We start from the raw sequence: 17469 nt of genomic DNA on the forward strand, positions 1-17469 counted from the left end.
ACGAATACAGAGTTATGCCCTTTGGATTGCAAAATGGCTCCCACGTTTTTCAAGCTTTCATGCATCACGTGTTGGCGGGACTTCTCTACAAGACGTGCGTCTGTTTCTTAGATGACATCCTGATCTTTTCGGAATCGCAGCAGGAGCATGACAGACACGTCAAGGAAGTGCTGACCAGACTAAAGCAACATAGGCTCTACGCCAAGCTGGAGAAGTGCCAATTTGACGTGACGGAGGTGGATTTTCTGGGCTACAAGTTGTCTGACAAGGGGCTCGCCATGGACAGTGCCAAGGTTCGCGCGGTATTGGATTGGAAGAGTCCACGCAACCGGAAGGAGGTCCAAAGGTTTGTCGGCTTTGCGAACTTCTATCGCAAGTTTATCAAGGGCTTCGCTATGCAGACAGCGGCCATCACAGACACGCTTAGCTCCAAGAAAAAGAAGTTCGTTTGGACAGAGGAGGCGGAGCAGTCCTTTCAGGCACTCAAGCGTCTCTTCGCGTCGGAAGAGCAGCTGCTTCACGTCAACCCCAGCAGGCCGATGAGGGTGGAGACAGACGCCTCGGACAGAGCCGTGGGGGCGGTCCTGCTGCAAAAGGACCAGCAGGGGGTGTGGCGACCGGCAGCGTTTTACTCCAGGAAGCTCAGCAAGTCCGAGCAGAACTACACCATCTGGGACAGGGAGTTGCTGGCCATTCATGCAGCGTTTAAAGCGTGGAGGCACTTCCTGATCGGCGCCAAGCACACGGTGCAGGTTTGCACGGACCACAAGAATCTGGAGCACTGGCGCACGGCACAGTTCCTAAACCAGAGGCAGATACGTTGGGCTGAGTTTTTTGCGAACTTCGACTTCCGCATAGAGTATGTCCCGGGGGACACTAACATCATGGCGGACGCCCTCTCCCGTAAGCCACAGTATCTGGAGGACGCAACGCCAGCGGCCGCCATGCACATCTTCGCACCAACAGTATGGGCGTGCGACGCGGCCACCGTGGACCTGGAGGCGGTGCGACGAGCGTTGCAGGATGACTCCTTCGCGCAAGCAAAGATGGCAGAGGTGCAAAGGGGCACGGCTGCGGCCGACGGTTTCCAGCTACGAGATGGATTGCTCATCCGTAAAGGGGCCATCTACGTGCCGGGAGACGACCTTCGCGCCAAGGTGCTGCAGCAGCTGCACGACGCGCCCACGGCCGGGCACTTTGGCAAGGAGAAGACGGTGGAATTAGTAGCCAGGGATTTCTGGTGGCCTGGAATGAGAGGGGAGGTCGCAGACTACGTGGCGAGGTGTGACACCTGCCAGAGGGCCAAACCAGTGCACAAACCGCCGGCCGGACTGTTGGAACCGCTGCAAACTCCGGTCGAACCTTGGGAAAGGGTGGCCCTGGACTTTGTCACGGATCTGCCCAGCTCGAGGGGCAAGACGGCAGTGCTGGTGGTGGTAGACCTGTTTTCCAAGATGGCGCATTTCATTCCGTGTGCTAAGGTGGCCACGGCGGAGCAAACCGCCAAACTGTTCATAGACCACGTGTTCAAGGTTCACGGTCTGCCACGGTCTATTCTGTCCGACCGGGGGCGGCAGTTCATCTCGAATTTCTGGCAGAAGCTGATGGGCTTCCTGAACGTCAAGATCAACCTGGCGTTGGCGAGACACCCGCAGACCAACGGGCAAGCGGAGCGGGTCAATGCCATCATGCAGCAGTACCTGAGATGTTATGCAAATCAACAGCCTGCGACGTGGGTGGATTACCTGCCGCTTGCCGAGTTCGCCTACAACAACACGAAGCACGTGTCCACGGGGGTCACGCCGTTCTTCGCCAACAACGGGAGGCACCCCAGAACCTTCCCGGGACTGGAAAGAATGGGAGAGGGGGAGCCGCAGACAGCAGATGCGTTCGCGTCGGAGCTGCAGGAAGTCCACGATCAGCTGAGGCGCCACCTGGAGCTGGCCAAGCACGCATACAAGGTACAAGCGGACAAGCACAGAAGGGTTGGCGAAGAGCTCCACGTGGGAGACTGGGTTTGGTTAGCAGCCCACGCAGTGCCGGCCAGGTCGTTGGCCAAGAAGAAACTAGGGCATAAACAACTGGGGCCCTACCAAGTCGAAGAGCAGGTCAACACGGTAGCGTTCAGGCTGGCGCTTCCGGAGGGTTCCAGAATGCATCCGGTATTCCACAGATCGGTGCTCACTCCCTACAAGGCACCGCACAGGTTCCAGGAACCCGGAACGGCGCCGAGTCCGGTCAGAGACAGAACAGGGCAAGCGGGAGTGGCACAGAAGGAGCGCATCAACGAAGTCACGGAGATTTTGGACTCCAGATGGGGGGAAGAGGGGGTAGAATACTTTCTCGCCAAGGAGGGCACCCCGGCCAGTGCGAACAGCTGGGTGCCGGGCTACGCCTTGGACGAACCTCTCCTCAAAGACGAGTTTCATGCCCTCTTCCCCCATAGACCTATGCCAGCAGACTTTTTCGACGACTGGCTTTTCACGCCCACGCTTTCGGCCAGCACTTTCCGGGGGTTCGACTCGGACGAGGACCCGACACAAGACGTCCGTTCCCCGGAGGGGTCACCCTCGGGATCTGCATCAGAACCCTCGTATTGGTGGGACGATAGACCAGAGGAGCAGTTCCGCAGACGGTGGCTGGAAGGCCCAGGACGAGCAACACCGCCAGGAGGAAGTGAGGGAGAGACGGACATGGACGTTTTCGGGGACGACCCTGGTTTCGAGCACGGCGGCACAGAGATGGAAGCGGAGGTGACCGTTGTCGACGAGAGCAGGGAGGAAGACCCGCGAGACTTCAGATGGAGACCCGCCACGGGAAGCGACCGATATCCGACGTTCGTCCCTTTGCAACAGCAGCCCCCAGCTCCAGCACCGGAAGGAGGGGAGGGGGGAATGGGGGGCTTCGAGGGGGGGATGGATGTCAGGGGTTTAGGAGCAGAGGCACGGGCAAGGGAGGAAACAGAGAGCGAAGGGGAGGAGGCAGAAGAAAAGATGAGTGATGACGACGACCCGAGATCTCCTAGTCTTTCCAGTGAATCAGAGGATTCACAGAAAGGAGCACCAGTGGCCAGGGCAAGGGGGGAGTCTAGGGGGGCACCCCAGGAAGATAGAGCCAGAGGGGACTCAGAGGGGAGCAGCTGGAAATCGGGACCAGCGTCACCGCCAGGAAGCAGGGAAGAGGAAAGGAGCCAGGGGGGAAGCGCTGGCAGCTCACCACAGGAGGGAGGGCATGAGTCAGGAGTGGCCACACCTCCATCGGGGAGCGAAGAAACGGTTAAGAGGAAAGTGGAAGGTTGGGCGCGCACGCCAAGTTCAAATGCAGAGGAAGGCGGCGCAGTAAGCAGCCCCGAAAGGGAACCAGGTCCTAAAGCCCGGCGCAAGGAGGCAGGAGGGTCCGGGTCAGCGTCAGAAGAATCCCGGAAGGAAGAAGCCCCGGGGGGTAGAGGGACCCAGAGGAGGACAGTCAGGCGGAAAAGGTGGAGCAAGGCTAGGATATTAAGTTGGTGCACACGGGGCGGAGACTCAGACGGAGCTTCGCCGATCTAGCTACTAGACGTAGAGTTGCGCGCAGCAGCGTGAGAATGGAAACTGTAATTCAATAAAGACTTTTACTTAATGATCGCTGGCTAGCGTGATCCTCTGTGAGCTAGGATCTTCAAGCAGCTCTGACACCCACCATAAAGGCAATATGTTTGGGACTGATCCTGAAAGCTACATAAAACATTTCTGTGTCCAGCATTTGTCTGAAACCTTCAAGGAATAACAATCCACAGCTTCCATAGACAGCTCCTCATTTATCCCCGTCCATTGTGAATTGGAAAAGAAGTTCATTAGAAAGAGGGGGAAATTCAAAAGACAACATTTGTGGGAAGGTTTTCTGTGCAAGCACGACTGAAATCAGTGCTAGCATTCTGCTTTCCTGCATGGCTCTCATTATTTTATTGGGATTCGCATGGGATACCTTTCTAGTGGATATTGCTTTAATATTCACCCCACAACAACGGGAATCACTAAGTACTTGTTAGAGCAGCTTTAAACCAGCCAGGTGGCAGTTCTAAAACTTACAAGCTGAGGTTATTAACAATTTCATGGGACTTGCCTTAACATTGAAGTAGTGTTATCCATAAGTTTGCTGGCCAGCTTCCAAGTTGTTTAATTATATTTTGCCTCCCTAAAGTTCCCCCTGCAGCTTCAATTAACAAAGATATTAATTATTTCCTTCCAAAGCAACACTGCCCTAGAACACTTAATAACATTTGGTCTAATGTTTATACATCTCAGAGAGTATTTTGGGATCTTTACAGTGAAGGGATGGATAATGTACAAAAATAGTAAGATGGTTTATGGTTTAATTTTTTTATGAACTGCACCTTCATCCAAAAAATAGATTTTGGGGTGGTAAACATATAAATTTAAAATATAAAAATACAATATAAAACATAGCCAACACCATAATAAAATTGGTTTTATGAGTATTATTATGTCTACAGTTCATGATATTTGGCAGCAGGATTGTTTGTGTTTGTATCAACTACAATTTATTACACTTTTCTGAGTAGCTTACATTAAAAAGATGCTGTTGAAATTGTTGTTAAAATTGACAGGTGTGAATGCTCACATACTTCCAAACTGCATTATCTCTGTGTGGGCACTTCAACTAAGATGCATCACACCAATCTTGCTATTTCCAAAAATTTCTGTACAGCGTATGATCAAGGGAAAAACATTCCTCTTAAAAGAATAAAGCATCATTTGCTATTTGGCCATGAGTATCAGCAAGGTGTTTCTCTCCTCCAGGACCAGATTCAGCAACAGTCAATTGAGGTGAATCTCTGGCTGGGCCAGTCCAAGCCAGAGGAACCTAAGGCAAACCACAAAATGGTGCCTTCCCCACCAGGGAAAAATGGGTGAGTGGAGTTGTACATCAGGAACAAGCAGGGAATAAATATCTGCATTGGGAGTGAAGATCTACATCAGGAATGGGGAGGGGGTGGAATCAAATCAGCCTTACCCAAAGGTTGAAATGGGAATTAAAGGTTGTTGTGAGGGTAGGGGGGAAATCACACCGGGAGGGTGTGCCAGAGGGCATTTCCTCCCTAGAGGTGGGGTGAGACCAACAGCACTTCCTATTCATCACCTCTTTAGAGGCAAAATGGAGGGGAATTTGCTGAGGATGGACGCAGCAGACCTGGCCTACAAGGAGCACATACAACTGTTGCTGCCACAGCAGCAGCAGTGGGTGGTGCATTCCTGGAAGACTAGATCTCCTTCCGCCCTGGATCCTGGCACCTGAGGCTTTCAGGTGCCAGGATCCAGGGCCTCACCTTGCCACAGGGGTGGACTGTCCCTGCTGCCTGCCATACCTGGTTGTAGGGAACCATACATAGAAGCTGCCTGTCACAGGCTATCTCTGCAAACATATCCACTCAACAGCAAAAACAAATAGAGTTAATTTTCATTTGTAATGTCAACAGCACTTATCTGTATGGCCTGTGTTGTGTTAACATGAGCAAAAGGGGGGTGGGAAATCATTACCTATTAAATAACTGATGTGCACGAGTGATTGTGACTAGATCCAAGCCTGCAAATTTTATAAACCATGCCTGCAAATTGTGAAATCAGCCACACACACATTGGAAATATGTTGAAACCTACCATTGCGGGGGGGGGGGGGGGGACGACCATAAATGCTCTGAGCCTGGGGCACCATTTGATATGCTTTCCTCTATTCCCCTGTCCTCTGTCCCTTCCCTCCTTTGTCCATTTACCTCTTTTAAAAGGAAATTACAATTTGTTTATGCTTCTGGTGACTGAAGCCTCACAAATAAATTAGATGAGTTTTGATAGCTGGGAAATTATAGTAAACATTACAAAATATGCAAATATAAAAGCAAGTGGAATCAAAATATGGCAACACAGTTCAAGAGAGAGAAAACAAACATTCTTACAGACAGTCCAGTTGGCTCAAAACAACCCCAAACATGTGAACCATCTCCAGATAATCCTTTAATTTGGGGAGAGATAATCACATATAAATATATGCACTGCCTCTGAGGTTTATACAGCTCCCAATTTAAATCATATTCGTTTTTGAAACCCTCCCTGTAGCAGCAAGTATTGGAAGATTTCAGGGCCCTCCTTAATATATATATATATAATCCCAAAAAAACTTCATTCATGCTGTCTGGCTCAGTTCCTTTTAGTGTCTCCTGATAAGGACGTTTGCAATCCTATGGTCCCTGGGAGAGCTGTGGCATGAAAGAGAGGGAGGGAGGGAGGGAGGGAGATATCCAATATCGACATTCCCTTCCTTCTGCTGAAGCATGGGCTCAAGAGACATCAGTTTGTAGGACCAAAACAAAGGTATTTCAGGAAGAGTCATTGAACCAAAGGACCAAAACTCCTTCTGCTCCATCAAAATGCCCCAGAACAGGGAGATATTTAATCATGATCTTGAGCATGAATCCCTCTCTCTCCTCTCTCCCTTCAATTACTTGCAAAAGGAGGAAAAGCAATAACGAAACATTTAAAGGTGCAAAAAGGATGCAGGAAAACAGAGCATCTCGCTGCCTTCACTTCCATTCTGCCAGCTTGAATCTGAAAAGGCACTTCCAGTTACATGAGAGCTGCTCACAGATAAGCTGCTCCTTCCCACATGGCTGTGAAAAACTGTGCCTCAGTTACCTATTTTTAGTATGCAGGCTTATTTTTGGCAGGGGAATGGGGCTCTGTGTTTCTTGAACTAAAGCAGCACATGAGAGAAGATGTGGCAAAACAGATTCATTCAAATAGACAAGTCTCTTGCATTTACTAACCAGCTCAACAAACTACCCTTAGGCTGAAGCAATATTGCCAGATGAACTTTTTGGAATCCTTGTCTGAAAGAAAAGTTTTTTGCTTACATTTGGGGGGTAAGGAGGAGACAAAAGGGGGCAGAATATACTCTCACAACTCACCTAATTTTGTTTTCTATATGACAGTGGTGGTACTATATATAGTGGCTGACAGCCAACAGCTCTCTCTGCCCCCCTTGCTACTACATCCTTTTTTTGCACAACATAAAGGTATGAACGTCAACTGGCTTTAGGTCCTTTTCAGATGCACTGAAAACTATTTCTTTTTTAAAATAAATGTTCCAAGCCCTGGCAATAATGCTTGGGTACTGTTTAGTGTTCTGTTTTATACATATTTATGTTTGTTGTTGTTTAGTCTTCTTTGTCGTGTTCGATTCTCCATGACGCCATGAACCAAAGCATGCCTTGGAAACTCTCAGTTTCTTCTCAAAGCTTCTCCTTTTTTATGTCGATGGAGTTTTCTTGGCAAAATACTGGAGTGGATTGCCAGTTCCTTCTCCAATACATATTTATACAAGTCAACAAATTAAGACTGAGCACCTACCATATGTTTAAAGCACCCCCACCCCAATTCTTCTTGTTGTTAGGCAAATGGAGACCCCGAGAAAGGAGTAGGGACATCCTCGGGTGAACCTTTCTTTTAAAAATGTAAAAGGTACAACCCACCCACTAAAACAGGCCAATGGGGACTAAGCATTCTTGGCTGAAGATTGGCAGAATCCTACCTGTTATTCCCCACATAGTGGGATGGAATATTGGACACTTTCAGGAGCATGGGCCAAAAACAAAAACAAAAATGTTCAGGTGGCAATAGGCTTACCGTATTTTTCGCCCTATAGGACGCACCTAGATTTTTGGGGGGGAAATCAAGGGGGAAAATTTTATTTCCCTCCCAGGTTTGTGCAGCCATCCCCAAGCTAGAAGAGGGAGACGGAGCGCTCCGTCTCCCTCTTCTGCCTTCAGGGACAGCCTCCCTAGCCTCTGTGGGGCAGGGTACTCCGCTGCCTTGCAGAGGCTAAGCGCAGCCATCCCCAAGCTAGAAGAGGGAGACGGAGCGCTCCGTCTCCCTCTTCTGCCTTCAGGGACAGCTTGCCCCGCTGTCCCCCGAGTTTGTGGGGCTGGCGGGGGGAGAAGCAAGCTTGCTTCTCTCCCCCCCCCCCGCAGCCTCCAGATCAGGTCGGGGAATAACAGGGTGGCAGCGCTCCGCCACCCCGCTATCCCCCGAGCTTGTGGGGCTGGCAGGGGGGAGAAGCAAGCTTGCTTCTCTCCCCCCCGCCAGCCTCCAGATCAAGTCAGGGAATAGCGGGGTGGCGGCGCTGCGCCTCCCCGCTGTCCCCCGAGCTTTTGGGCTGCAGGCTGTTGCCCGCAAGCCTTGCGAGCCCGCGGGATATCCCGCCGGGCTTGCAAGACTTGCGGATAGCTTCCTGAAGCCTGCATTCGCCCCATAGGACGCACACACATTTCCCCTTCATTTTTGGAGGGGGAAAAGTGCGTCCTATAGGGCGAAAAATACGGTACCTTTTAAATACAAGGTAGCCAAGCTTTTCTTTTCTTTTGTCAACAACAAGAAGGATTTTGCTGCTACTTCAAGTGACAGCTTGGCAGCCCCCAGCATACAGGCAGTGCTCCTTTGAAATTTGTGACAGAATACCCATGGGAATGATGCTACATCATCATGTAGCGTTGATTTCATAGCGTATTCTGTCCCAAATTTCAAAGGGAACGCTGCCGAGCTGCTATGGGCAGCCAAGCTGTTGCTTGAAATGTCAGCAAAGCTCCCCCCCCCCTTGTTAAAATATCCTGAAGAATCCCCTCCTTAGATTTTCTTGGCTTTTATCCGGTTTTGAAAGGGGAGATAGGGCCATCAGCAGCAATGCTGGGAAACCAGGCTTCTCCCTCCATCAGCTGTCACCTGGCAGCAGACATCATGTCAGGTTGCAGTGGAGGAGGGGAGAGAAGGGAAGCATGACTATCTCATCAGCATAGCAGATACCAGCAACTTTTGGCTTTTCTTCTTCTCAAACTTCAAAACCATTCATTCAATAAATGCATTTTTTTAAAAGAAAGAAATTAGGGCAAAAAGCGGTCGTCCAAAGGACAATCCTGGGCCATATAGAAGTAGTCCTACCAGCACCCAGTTTAGGGAGATTCTTTATTAAAAGATGCAGGGTGGAGGCCAAGGAAAGTTGCTGTTCTGTGTAGCTTTTAATATAATATTCAGCTAAACTTCAGCTGGCCTCAGAAGGGAAATTCTCATCAGAATCAAAACAAGGCTCATTAGCTGGGAGGTTGTAATGCGATTTGAATAGGTCAGATTAGCTCTTGTATTTCAACTCTGCACAGTACTGATACCTTGAGCAGTCAAGATGCAGTTTAAATCAGCTTGGCCAGCCACCGGAAAATCATTTGATTTGAATTTTGGCATTAAACTTTAGCAGAAGATATGTTGAGAAATATGTAACTGGTCACTTGCACTTGTATGGTCTGAATGAAGTTAGGCGTGCCATATTGGACAGGTTGTGCCATACATGTAAGAAATTATCCAGACTCATAACACATGTGTGTGATAGATGCCGCAAAGGATGCCCTATATAGACATTCAAACTATATTGTATGCATACAAAACAACGGTTGGTAACACTGCACAACACACAAAATGCTTCTGAAATGAAAATAGCCAATCTTTACTAAATTTGAGGTGCTGAAAAATGACAATAAAATTTATCGATTGGCTCCTGCTTAGGAAATACAAAGGTGGTCATGTATAAACTACCGATCCACATTGAGTACATAATTTCATTTGGCAACACCGTATTTCAAACTCCTGATTGTTACATATGACATCCTATTGCATCAGCTCATTATACACACCACCAGAACCAATGACATTTGGTTGAGTGATGCAATCATTAGTATAAAGCATATAATGTGAGCGTATCAGGGATATGCAAAACTTTAAACCTCATTTTGTTTACTACAACATGTATATCCTGTCTTTTGATCCCTATTCTATAGGGTCAATGAGGCAACTCACAATCAAAGTTCATTCAAACTAAAACAATGATTTACATAAACAGCAGAAGCCCAAACAAAGCTGTATCTTCCTCAGTGCTACTTCATTCCCTTAGAACAGGAGTGGAGAACTTGTGACTCTCTAGATGTTCTTGAGCTACACTTACCATCAGACCAGCCAAAAAGCTATGCTCACTGGGGATGGTGGGAGTTGAGTCCAACAACATCTGAAGGGCCACAGGTTTCCAACCTCAGCCTTAGAAGTTGCAGTGAATCACCTTGCATATTGTCAAAACTTCCATGGACTTTAGGATCCACTTTGACCACTAGCATGAAGCTTCCAACTGGGAGTATTGTTAGTAGTTGGGGGGGGGGAGAGAGGAGGAAATTGGGTGGGACAGCTGCTGCATGTATCTGCACACTACAGAAGGACTGGAGCATGGTTTTGCAGGTTATTTAAACCAGCATCAGCCTCCACTGATTTCTGGCACAAACCCAGGTTCCAATGCAGTTTTTAGTGCCAACCAGTACAGGGCTGAGTGATAATTTTTTGCTTGTCTGCAGGACTAAGGGCATTGGTGGTGGGTGTGGCTAAATATATTAATTTGCTCACATGTTGGCAGGTAGGTACATGAGATGGGTTGTATTTTGAGGCCAGCTGCTCTGAGCTGTATGAACTGTGGGACTGGTTGATTTATGGTTGTTCCCACCTAGTATTTACCCTCTGATGAGATCATTACTGAATTAAATGTGATCCTAGTTCAACCTCATATACTTGTGTCTTGCCTGTTTTTTACTTGCTTTGACCACAAACACTCTTTGGTATGATCCATTTCAAAATCACATCTTAACCTTCATTTTAGCATGATTCCAGGTGGCTTCATACTGAAAACTTACTTTGTGGGAAACTGTTCTTCCATTATATACTTTCAGAACAGGGACTAAACTCATTATTTTAGCTTCTGTAGTTTCTCCAATTTTTGTGACAGTTTTATTTTTCTATTATTACCAGAGGTTTGCTTAGTTTCTTTTCTTTATTTTAAATGACAGAGAGAACATTCCAATGCACCATTCAACTTGGTAGTGATTAAGCCACATTGCCATATCACATATAAATGTAGCATACATATGCAGCCTTCATGGAGTAATATAGGACAGCTTGGAATAAGTAGACTTTTTTTTCCAAAAAATATAATAGCCTGGGGAAAAGAAAATGAGGGGCAACCTTTAACATATCTGAAAGCATGGATGAAGGAAATAATGCATGAGAATAATGTAGGTGATAATGATATAGTTTGAGCTGAAGTGTAAAGCCTGGGAAGTATATCTTAGCACCTATTACAAAAGAAGAGCAACCAGGAAGGTGAAATCAAAAGTACATCACTTGGGATCAGGAAGTGAAGGAGGAAATTAATATATCTGAAATAAATCAAGCTACATTTAAGAAAGCATTTTTGTAACTAGGCCTAAGAGGATGAAAATCTTCCAAATTGTATATGTCTTGATGGCTATCATTTTACTTAGAATATAAAGGACTTTACCCACAATAATTACTTAGATCGCTATCCCAGGAGAGTACATAATCACTTTAATGAACTTCTGCCAGATCTGAGAAAATACTCCTTTATGACAATTTTGCCGCAAGATATAAGCTTGTCTGACTGTCTCAAGTGAACTGCTTGGTCTAGTAACCACCATCATCTTCAAAAAAAATTCCACATAATGAGAAAAAAATTGAATTAGATTTGAGTGCCTGGAGCCATTATAATAGTCAAAACATATTTCTAGACTCTGAATGCAAGCATCTAAATTTCTGTTACATAAAGGCTTTGGAATTCAATGAAGGGACAGGTAATAAATGAGACAGTATTGTATGGTAATAACCACAATTCTCTTTAAAGGTCATTGATAGTATTATGTCCTGCTAATATTCCTTGCCGTGTTCTGACTGGGCCCTTTCCTTAGTTGAAAAGTAACCAGGGACTTCTTTCACTCTCTGTTTTAAAGAAATGCAGATTTATCTTCTACAGAAAAGCATTAAGCAATGAAGACTTTCCTACTTATTAATAAAGTTCATGAATGAACAGCATCTTATGAATGCCTAGGATATCCTTCTCCACAGGTTGGGAAATCCAATTTGAGATTTTCATATATGTTCTGGCAGGGAGGACTACTGAACTTTTGGGCTACTCTGGATTTGCATCATTTATTTATCACTTTCTTGAAAAAGTATGGAAGGGTCATTGTAAAATTGTAAGGTTGCAAAAACAAATACTTTAAATCACAACTGAATCACAGCTGAGAAAGTGGTCAAATTAATGAGATGCTTTAATGGTCTCTGTTAATAATAGATGCCTCATCAAAGGAGGTTAGTTGGAAGATTGAGTCAATTCAAAAAGTATGAAGTATTCCAGGGCAAGCCTCATTGAAATGTAAAGACCCATTTTTAACAGCCTATGTAGACATTTCCTGCCCACCTAGCAGTTCGAAAGCACGTCAAAGTGCAAGTAGATAAAGAGGTACCACTCCGACGGGAAGGTAAATGGCATTTCCGTGCGCTGCTCTGGTTCACCAGAAGCGGCTTAGTCATGCTGGCCACATGACTCGGCTGGGTTCCTCAGCCTATAGAGTGAGATGAGCACGCAACCCCAGAGTCGTCCACGACTGGACCTAACCTTTACCTTTAAGTAGACATTATTGTGGTTATTAATATTGTGCATGTGGAAGCAATAGGATAAATAAAAACTGACTTCTTGGAATAAAAATGGTCCAGTCCAAAAATATGGTTCAAAGACTTTACTAGCAGAACTTGTTCCAAAACAGACACTCAAAACAATAACGTTGCATGCAAATAGTTGCATAACATCATAAGCATCTTAGAAATATGAAATTGCTTCATCCAGGGCTGAAAAGAAAGCTCTGACTCTTCAACAGCCTTCTTTACTGCCTGAGACTGTGTTTCTGGAAAGAATAATTTGCACACCTTTCTCTTCCATGGCTTGAGAACAAAGAACAACTCACACATTCAAAATGAAGATTTGAAACCGAGTACACCTCATGCCATCTAAGATAAATACTTCATGACAGAGTAGCAAAGGTACATTCCTAGTTAATTATCAACTGTTAGGCTCTCTGCTGCTCCTGATTAGCTTCAATGGAATTTTCCATTGCTATGCTTTCAGCAGTAAACATACAGACACATGCAGAGTTATTGTCCATTCCAATGTACAATTCAACAATTATACTTAACAGACATTGCTATATGTCTTCTTTTTCCAGGTGACGCTTTCTTTTTCATGGGTATGTAAAATAAGAGTCATCATAGTGATCCATAGTTTGAAGTCAGCAAATGTGTCCTCTTTTTTGCTATGCAGAATATGGCAACCCTATCAAAATAAGGGCAAAATAAGACTTAATATAATGTTATAGTAGATTCACTATGAACACAAGCTGAACCAAAGATCTCCCAACTATCTTTGCAGTACTTTCAGTGTGCATAATTTCAGTGACTTTGAAGAGCCTGTGAAAGCAATTTTGGATGGTTCTCCACCCTCCCTTTCCCTCCCATGATTTTATGATGTGGTGACAGGTGGGCATGCAGACCTCAGGCTGCCACATTTGTATGTGAATATGGTCCACAAGATACCTTGTGAGAAAGACGCTAACCAATATTTAAAATCAAAAGAAATCTGCTCTCCTTTGCATGAAGAGAGAAGCTGCACATACACTGCAACATAAATGGTATGCAGATAAAGAACTACATGACTATTGTTAATGGCAAGGGGGCATTAGTAAAAATGCTCCAACCAGCCTAAAATATATAGGGAGAGGGACTGTTAAAGATGCTGAAATTATTATTTTGAATCAAATATGTTCAATTGTGAATGTTCAGCAAATCTTTTTGTTGAGCTGCATTATAATTTTGTAGTTAATTCAGGTTACTAATTTCCTACAAACTCTCTGGAAGCCGCTTGGCAACAAGATAACAGTGAGCATAAAATGAAAGGAAAGCTGATCACCTAGGTATAGACATCAACGACAGGATGTTACTTCTCTCAGGTGTGTTCCACACAAACCCTGCCTCCACACAAATTACCGGTAAGCTTTCACTCTGATGGCATGCAAATTTCAAGTTATGAAAATGCTTGCCATACTTTTTTTAGGCCTTCATGGGAAGCTGTTGGATGGTGAGTTATAAATCATTTTAAAATAAGCAAAGTAACACGACTGGAACTTGTGAATACCCAATGAGGGAGCTTGTTATATGGTGGTACAGAGTCTTTTATTTCCCTTGTACCTTGATGGTTGAATGTCCTCACTTTATATTATGGAAAGTTTATTGCAAAAAATGGGTATAACAGGCTAAATCACATACCAAATATAAGATGCTCTCAAAAAAATTCAGGAATTTTCATGAACCAAACTCAAAATGGGAGTGTGGGAACCAAGAGAAACTGAAATTGACAGATTCATCTGTGCCTTCTCCCAAGTTAGGGGGGGGTAGTACCTCTGGTAGGGGAACGTAATGTTCTTTCTGGGGTCCCCACCTTGCACTCAGCTCTCATCTGTGGCTCCTGGAAGCTTTCAGTGTGCAACAGTGGCCACACCAGGAACAGCCCGGACTGATAAGTGTGTATCAGTTTGCAGTCTTGTTCATGAGTAATTATAATTACACCATGTGTTTACTGCAAGTATGTACTTCATTTATGTGCTGGTGAAAAGATGCAAAATCTCAGGTGGCTTAAGGGAGTAATCCTATAGCATAGCAAGATCTATTTGGCTGCATGGAGTTAGGTTCCACTGAATTTCCAGCTCAGCCAGGGGTAACTCCCCATACTCAGTACAGCCAGAGATAAGCTAGCCTGTTTCTCCCATCCCTGTCAGCATACAGCTTGCTGAGCCCAGTCTGGGGGTGGGGGGCTTAGGCTGGCTGCTAAGCCCATTCAGCATAGTGTAAATTAAGCTGACAAAAAGGTAGGCCATTTCAGCCAGTAGTAGCTCCACTCCTAAACGGAGTTTGGATCTGGTAGACTTTACACCAGCTTAATTTACACTGGCTTGCTTTACACTAATGTTTTATGTATAGGATTGCTCCCTAAATCGTTCAATAGCCCTCTTTATTTTCCATATAAAGGTGGGTTCTATTGTATGACTAGTTTCCATTTTCTGAAAATTCACAAAAGTCTATGTACAGTAATTTGGAGTTTTCTTTCTTTCTTTCTTTCTTTCTTTCTTTCTTTCTTTCTTTCTTTCTTTCTTTCTAACCCCCCTCTGCATCTGAGCAGAGCAAGTTTAACCACAAAATATAAAGCTACCTCTAATGACATTTCACTAATTACAACCCTCAGGGAGAAAGTCACATAAGTAATACAGCAAAAGAGGCACTAGTGCCATTTTCATTTTATGTTCCAAGAGGAGATAGTTCTCAATAACATTTGATATTATGCAGCCCACTGGACTCTACAGCTTGAATTGCAATATAACTGCCACCAAGGCAAGTGAAATCTAAAGAGTGGAGAGAATTCAAGGTCGATCTATTTCCCCCAAGGTGAGGTTTACAAGCAAAAAGATCCACATTATATGAATAGAGAGAGAGAGAGAGTTAGAACAATGTTAAATCCCTTCCAACTCTCCAGCCAACACATTCTGGGTTTTTTTTTTTATTTATTGCTTTGTGGAAAGACATTTGCAATCTCTGAGCTCAAAATTAAGATTATGCCAAGCGAATTTTTTGTTCAGTTGGCCAAACTCTCCCCCCCCCCCATAATTCCACATTACAAGATCTTATTATTCCCAATAGCAAGGCAAACAATGCTGTGTATTTGTGGGACTGTACCTGTTGTAGGCAAGGTTGAAGCCAATGGAAAGGAAACTTTATGTTTCAGAGATCCGAAATATCATATGCACATACCTCTTGAGCCTGAATTGAATTTTAATTATAAACTTGTTAATGAATGCGTACAGCACTGATCAGGGCACTGCCACGCAAGATGGCATGTGCCCACTTTTCTTTCTCTTTGTGTAATGTTCAGTAAGGCCCCATCTGTACTATACATTTAAATGCATATAATTCAACATGGCTTCCCCAAAGAAACATGGGAACTGCAGTTTGGTTTGGGGCACTGAGAATTGTTAGGAGACCCATATTGTCCTCACTGAGCTACAATTCCAAGAGTCCTCTGTGAAGAGGGATTGATTGTTAAACCACTTTGGGAATTGCAGCTCTATGAGGGGAACATGCATGGAATTTCTAGCAACTCTCAGCACCCTTAACAAACTTCCCAAAATTCTCTGGGGAAGCCATGACTTTTTAAAGTGGTATCATAATGTTTCAAATGTATGGTGTGAATTTGGCCAAAAACTACTCTCTATCCTCCTGCTGCTTTACTGTGTGCTAATATCCTCCTGGCGTGCTCTGGTCCATGGGGTCACGAAGAGTTGGACACAACTAAACAACTAAACAACAACAACAACAATATCCTCCTCTTGTAGGGGACTCCCACAGCCTAGCCCCCTTCTTTGTTTTCACTGAGTCCATGGACTCAGCTAGACTGGTAAAGAAAAAGTGATTTATATGTGTTGTATGTGTGTGCATGCACTAGATGGTGAAATGGAGTCCCGTTTCTCTCTACTTGTTTTCCCTGTTTAAATTTACAACGCTTTAAACTGAAACGCTTCTTTGTTGTGTCTAGATCCAACCCATCTCACATTATGCATTTGGTAATGAAACATGTCTCTGGCTTCTATGTTTGCAAGAAATGGGAAAGGCTCACAGATGGCTAATGCATCTGGAGTAAGAATGCCATATCCTTGGAGATTGGGCTAAGCATGTGTATGTAGCATGTGTATGTAGCATGTGTGTGCATGCACACATACACTGCTGAGGGGTGTGGGATAGATAGGCCTCTGTCAAGCTCCACCAGGCCTTTATCTGTTATTGGCATGCATCCTACAGATTTAACTGGTCTCTTTGAGGTTGGGTAGAGGCTTTTCCCCTGCTTGTGCATTGTGGGTTGGATGCTTTAGGGGTAGGGAGCAGAAGGTGGATGGTTTTGACTAGGTTATTTCAGTAATATTATAGCAGGAAGGTATGGAAAACTGAAGTAGTAGAGATGAGAGTTGGTAAGCATCTTTGAAGGTGATCAATGTTACCTGAGACCAGCTACTATGGGTTGTTTGGCCTGTGGGCTTGATACAAAGTGCCTTTGAGGACTACCTGCCTTACCTGATAAATGCTATGGGGCAATAGGATACATTGTTTGGTCAGGGCTTGGCTCTCTCTAATACAGTTAAACTTGTTTAGATTAGATTAGCTTCCCACACTGTGGTTTCCCTCTGCAGAGACTCTTGTAATTAATAGTTGTGGCCAGACATTGTGTCCTGCTTCTTTATTCCCAATTCCTGTCATAACGATTTAGAGAAAGAATATATGCTGCAGGCAGAAATCAGGAAAACCCTGCATATGTTACCAGAGTGTAACAAAGTTTACTTGTCTGTGTTCCTGGTTTGCATTGGAAAATCTGAACTGCCTATTATATAGTAAGGTTACCAGATTTTTTTCAATGAATCCAGGGACACGTTTCAACTTCCTACTAAATAGA

The sequence above is a fragment of the Podarcis liolepis genome, assembly GCF_965112155.1.
Source record: "Podarcis liolepis genome assembly, chromosome: 1".
In the NCBI taxonomy this organism is placed as follows: Eukaryota; Metazoa; Chordata; class Lepidosauria; order Squamata; family Lacertidae; genus Podarcis; species Podarcis liolepis.